The sequence below is a fragment of the Micropterus salmoides genome, unplaced genomic scaffold (assembly GCF_014851395.1).
Source record: "Micropterus salmoides isolate LMB-PRFRI ecotype aquatic unplaced genomic scaffold, ASM1485139v1 Ms_hic_scaffold_15, whole genome shotgun sequence".
Taxonomy (NCBI): domain Eukaryota; kingdom Metazoa; phylum Chordata; class Actinopteri; order Centrarchiformes; family Centrarchidae; genus Micropterus; species Micropterus salmoides.
Window position 1 is genome coordinate 2,044,622 of NW_024040596.1, and position 6,157 is coordinate 2,050,778.

Sequence of the window (6,157 nt, forward strand, 5' to 3'; positions counted from 1 at the left end):
TCAGAGGGGTAAGGCGTCAATAGACCATGGTTAGGAATGTTAGGAAGTAAAGGAAGCTGCAAGAAGTGTTGGATTAGCCATCGCCTCCATGCGGTTGGGAAACTCAAAAATCTAAAATTGATTACCTCTGGTACTTCAGGACTGATGCTTGTAATTGCATTGTCCCAGATGAAGGTAGAAATAAGAACAAAATAAAACAAAATAAATACAGAAATGAACTAGCATAACTAAAATTTCACGACCTATTAGGGAGATGAGCTCATCGTCTTTAAATGATTAAATTTAAAGGATTAAAATTACATGATATTAACATGTTTATTTATCTCAATGCAATTTGAATCCACTTTGCTTCTCAGGGCACCAAATTACATTCTGGAGCACATGCTCTTGCATTCAAGGCTTTTGATATGAAATCTTGAAATTTTCACTTTATAACCTTACATACAGACATAAACTATGAATCCATTTTTATTTCCAGAAGTTCATCAAAACAAACTGTGAAATTCAGTGACAATAGAATAAAACAAGGCCAAAATCAGAAAAGTGTAAGTCTCACAATAAAGTTCTTAATTTTGTGTTGCTGAAGTTCAACATTTTTGAAAAACTGCAGCAAATAGCTTTGTCATTAGTCGTCACATTGTTGAAAATGATAATTACATTAAATAGCCTCCAAGAAACACAGAAATGACACCTCTACATCATTGTTACAGGAGAAATGATGAACCTTAGTTATCTTTGTTGATATTAATTAACTTTGTGTTGACAGAACAACCTCTCGAGTTGTTTAGAAATCTCTTTCATTTTAATTCCTGCATAAATGCCAAATTGTTTTCAACAATAATTAAAAAAATACATTATATATCTTTTTGATAGATCTATCAATTTGCTCTGTGAAATGCAAAAACAAACAGGACAAGTAGAACTCTGCAATCTGAAATGAAAACAACTTTTTGCCTGGTCCATGAGCTAGTTAATATAACTGTAAATTGTACATTCACGCACTCAACATGCACAGATTGCACACATTGTAATTTGCATTCCTAATACAGCTACCCTATATACTTCTGTACATTTCTTATTTTATTTATTTTTTATACAGGAGTTAGTTAGTTTTTAATATGTGTGTATATATATATATATATATATATATATATATATATATATGTGTGTTATTTACCATCCACTAAAAGTGCTGTTTTTGCCAATGATTGGTTCAGATTGTTATTGTTATTGTTGTTTAACTGTCTGACAACATCATAGAAAGGGTCCTTACAGAGAGAGACATTTTTGATTAAAAGATTAAAATTATTTTTGTTTAACCAGAAACAACTCTAAAATCAGCATCACCAAACACACCAGACTCCATTTAATAAACAATACTTTTATCATGTATAGAGCCAGCATAATTGTTACATGTAAAAAGGTGAATTTAGGGTTTATTTTAACCAAATCTACTGTAACAACGGAATCTCCAAATTACATGTAAAGCCTCGTTTTTGAGCAATTATAAAACTGTAAAGACTGTAGTAACGTAGCTAACCGCTTAGCTAACTGTCTTCTTACCTTAAATTTGATCCACATGTCCCTCCTTTGAAATGCAAGGGGTTTCCAGACCAACAGAACAGGAAGGGAAGTAGGAGTCAACAAGCTCCTCCAGGCTCCTCCTATACATTTTTTATACTATATATGTTTGTTGTCATACATGGAAATAACAACTCTGTTATTTTCTCAATAACCATCACTTATAAAGTCTACTTAATGTTAAAACATCTTATTAATGTTAATGACAGGTATATAAACATCAACAAGTTTCTAATAAGAGCTTATAAGTGTCTAAGTGTCTTATAAGCAATTACAAATTCATTAATTGTGCTTTAGTTAACACTTATTTGTGTTTAAAAGCATCTTATAAGGTCTTATAAGTGTTTTATTATTTTTCAATGACTTATTAAGTGTTAATTACTTCTTATTACAAGCACCTTAGAATAAAGTGTTACCGGATTCTGTACAACTTAATGAGTAATACAGAAAACCCTGAAATTGATAGGCTGAATAAGACATGATCTGTTTTTCAGATAAAATGTCCAGCAAAAGCTTTGGGTAGATAGCAGTGCTGAAAAGAACAGAGTTGAGTAACAAAGCTGTAATAAAAATATACATAGGTTCATGGAGGTTTTGATGAATCCAGATGGACACAATGGTTAAATTGCTGCAGAGTATCAGAATATACTATGAACATGATCACAATATAAAGAATCTGTATTTGCGCTCCTCCACATGCCCATCAAGGGTTATAAATGTTTCATTTCAGATCATCAGATTCTAAAAAAATATGTTAGTTTATCAAACAGACTACTTACATAACAGATTTTAATGAATAAAATCGAAACAAAAGTCTAATCTGATCATTACATACAACCTGTTTAACAGTTAATTTCACATAGTGTGTGTTCACCTGCCAAATTCACAGAATTCAGTTCTGCTATGTGGATTGTTTTTAGCAGAATTCTTCACTCTTCATGGATCTCATTAAACAGGACACCAACTTTGTGAACAACTTCTTCCGACGGTTCCTCTAGTGCCATCATGAGGATTACATTATCAATCTTTATTGAAATATCTTGAGAACTATTGAATGGGTTGCCGTGAAATTTTGTTCAGAAATTCATGTTCTCCAGAGAAAGAATTGCAAAAATTGTGGATCCTGTAATATACTGCTACCGTGACCGAAAAGAAGGAGACCTGTCTGTTTCTCACTGTAACGTTTTATTCTGCTGCCGCACACTGTGGTTCCTGAACAACAACTGTAGAGGAGGTATGGTGGCTTGCTAGAGTCACACAGAACAGGGACTGTATTTTACAACCACGCTTCTAGCACCATAACAATACATTACAGATCCCAGACGTTCATCTAGCGCTTGCCTGATGTCAGACAGAATTGTGCGGGGGAGGCCATTTGATTTACATTAAAAAGGTCACATTATGCTTTTTGACTTTCCCCCTCTCCTTTATTGAGTTATAATTTTTTGTGTGCATTTAACAGGTTTGCAAAGTGAAAAAGCCCAAAGTCCAGCCCAAAGGGAGTTCCCATCTCCCACAGGGATGAAAGCTAAATGCGCCTCATATAACGCTCGCCAAGCGGCTACTCCGACACGCCCTCAGAAACAGCGAGCTGCAGCACACAGCTCTCCTCTCCCTTCCAAACACTAGCTACCCTCCAGGCAGTCAGTGGACATAAAGTTGTTCCTGTGATGTAGAGACAGAGCTCAGTTAAAACTTTATGGATACAGATTAATAACTCACCGCTCTGAAACTCTCGCTCCAGTCCATGTTGCCAAGCCGGTCGGCAACATGTGCAGCTGAACCCGAGCTGTTTACCGGCTTCTCGCTGACCCGCCCTTCTCTGCTTCTGATTGGCTTGTAGTCCTTAACTAGGAACTGAGCATGTGCAACTCCCAACAAAGATCATTTAGAGACAACATGTATCACTCCATAGCTAAAACGAAGCCTTCAACACAGGCTGGAAAGAGGAGCTGCAGCAATGTGCAGGATGACAAAAATATAACCATGTAAACCTGCTCTGGTACTGAAAATGACCATAATGTTTAACTACCCACAATCACAATGGAGAAGAAAACTCTTCAGCTCTTCAACCACTTTGCGCCTTCGGCTGAATTTACTTCCCACCCAGCTTCCCCATTTTCTCATGCTCTCAAGGCCAAATGAATTACTGGATCAACCAAAATGCGTCACTCTCCTATTGACAGTTATCAGCCTCTGCATTTTTGTGTAGTATTAGTCCTAGACAGTGTTAACAATACACATTTTCCCAGTAACTAGTAGTGTAACAGATTACTATTTACAAAACTAATATTATTGCAGTTACTAATCCAAGTAACGCTGCGTTACTGGATGCACCATCCTTGATGTGAAAACACGACTGCTCATCAGGTCAGCGACACCGATCATACGTTGTTCAAGTCAGCTGTCAAAAAGCTGAACGAAGAACGAAGAATGAGGGAGAAAGGAGTTCTTTCCACAACTGTAAGTAGCTACTGCCATTATTGTGTCACAGTTGCAGATGTAAAGAACATTGTCGTCCGCTGTACACTGTGTGACCGGCAAAAAGCTTTCAACTGTGAACAATTTGGGGGGTTTCTAAAATACTGACAGCAGGGGCGAATCTAGGATCAGACCTTTAGGGGTGCCCAGCCCCTAATGAGAATGTAGCATGCATACAATGCCTTACTAAAGTGTTCACTAACTGGTGGAGAGAATAAGTAGGCCCACTAGAGAGGAGCTGGTGCAGAGTGTAGCAGGTCAGTCAAGGACATCATTTTGTGTTGCAAAGTGGTGGGGACATAAGGGCTCAGATTAAGGGTGTGATGATGCATCAGAACAAGACAAGAACATTTTTAGTTCAATTTAGGTTAAATATTTGATGCTGAAATATATGTGGCGAGATTTTGAACATTAGACTGGTAATTTCCTGCATTCTGGAGACATTTTCTGCTCCACTTTACGGTGGAAATGTCTTTTTTATATGAGGAAAAACTAGATTGCATTGCATGTTTTCTTATTGTTCAAATCAGCCTTTCTCAAAGCATTTTCCTTTGTTCAGTTAAATCTTGTTACATGCTTGCTTTCTCTTTTAAGGAAGTTGTTTTCTGTTGCTGATTGAGTTTAATTTATCAGATAGATTTAATTATTGTAGGCTATAAATTATTTCTAATATTTTAACATTAAATTAAAACTAATTTCATAGCTATGCTACTGTTAGTGGTGTTAGGCAGGAACTGTACTAATATTACTTTTCTTAATTTATATTTTCTTATTTTCCCAACTAGTAGTGTAATGGATACTATTTCCAAAACCGGTGATTCAGTATGCTTATTTGCCATTAATTTTATCATTTATTCATAAGTTACTTTTGGTGTGTTATCTACAATGTCTCCTAAATTGACCTGAGGGATAAGTGGACATCTACGACAGCTACTGGCGACAATGTTTCATTAGATATTGAAACTCACCCATGTGTGCCCTAGCTGAATCCTGTCACCAGCGTCCATCCAGCCTCCTCCAGCTTAGTCCTTTGTTTTCTTTTTCCCCTCAGTCTGTTTTGGATCCATTCTCTGTGCAGATATCCACTTCTGCCCACTGTACTGTCCTTTTCCTTGTACAGTAATAACTTGATACAGTTATTATTCTGCCTCTTTTGATGGCTATTTTCTTTCTTTGTCTTGTGGCTTCATGTTGATCTTCTTGTTCAGCGTTCTCTTTCATGCTGTCTGTCTTCCATGATGTGACCCGCTCTTCCTTACTCCAGCAGCAATTTCAGGACTCATCTCGGCTCAGAACTTTGTAGGGTGTAATTGCGTCTTGTTTAGACACTGTAGTCATAAGGTGATTGTCCTGCGACAAAGAGAGTCCTACATGATTCTCTGTTCCTGCTGTTCTTGTATGACAACATAGTTTGTTGTGACTGGCCTGCATCTCCCAGTGATCGTCCACTTTTTGTGGGGGGGGGCCCAGCCGCAGCGCGCAGACCCACCCCAGACAAGAGATACCAAAGCCCTGAGCCACAGGCCCTGAGGCAGCTCAGCGCAGCCCCGACCTGAAGCCAGTCCAGGCCCGCACCTGATGCCCCGAACCCCCGAGAATACACAGCCAATTACAACATACAAGTGAGCCATTCACATCAACTCACTACCAATCTAACCAATGCCGTACAACAGCCAAAAACACACTGCACAGGGAGATGCCAGACAGAAACGAACCCCACCGCAAGCATCCCCCCAGTCAGTTGTATTTTAAAGCAGACATTCTCTCCATGCCTATGTGCTCTGTAAGGTGATTCCGATATTGGGTGATACTTCTAGACTAGACTACTTCTTTTTGGCCTTCCAGTTCATGAGGATAGTTTCTTGGCGATGCATAATGCAGTGAGAGCATGTATGACGTGTCTACCTCTTTATTATGTCACTTAGGTCCCCCAGCATGCAGAGTGATGGGGAAACTGGGACGGGGTAACTTAGCCATATCAATAGGTCTTCACATATCTTCTGCCAACTTTTGGAACAGGTGCCTGCCAGCAGTAGCTTCACCCAGCACAGTCTTCTTACTGGGCTGGATCTCAGACTTGAACATACCAGAGTAG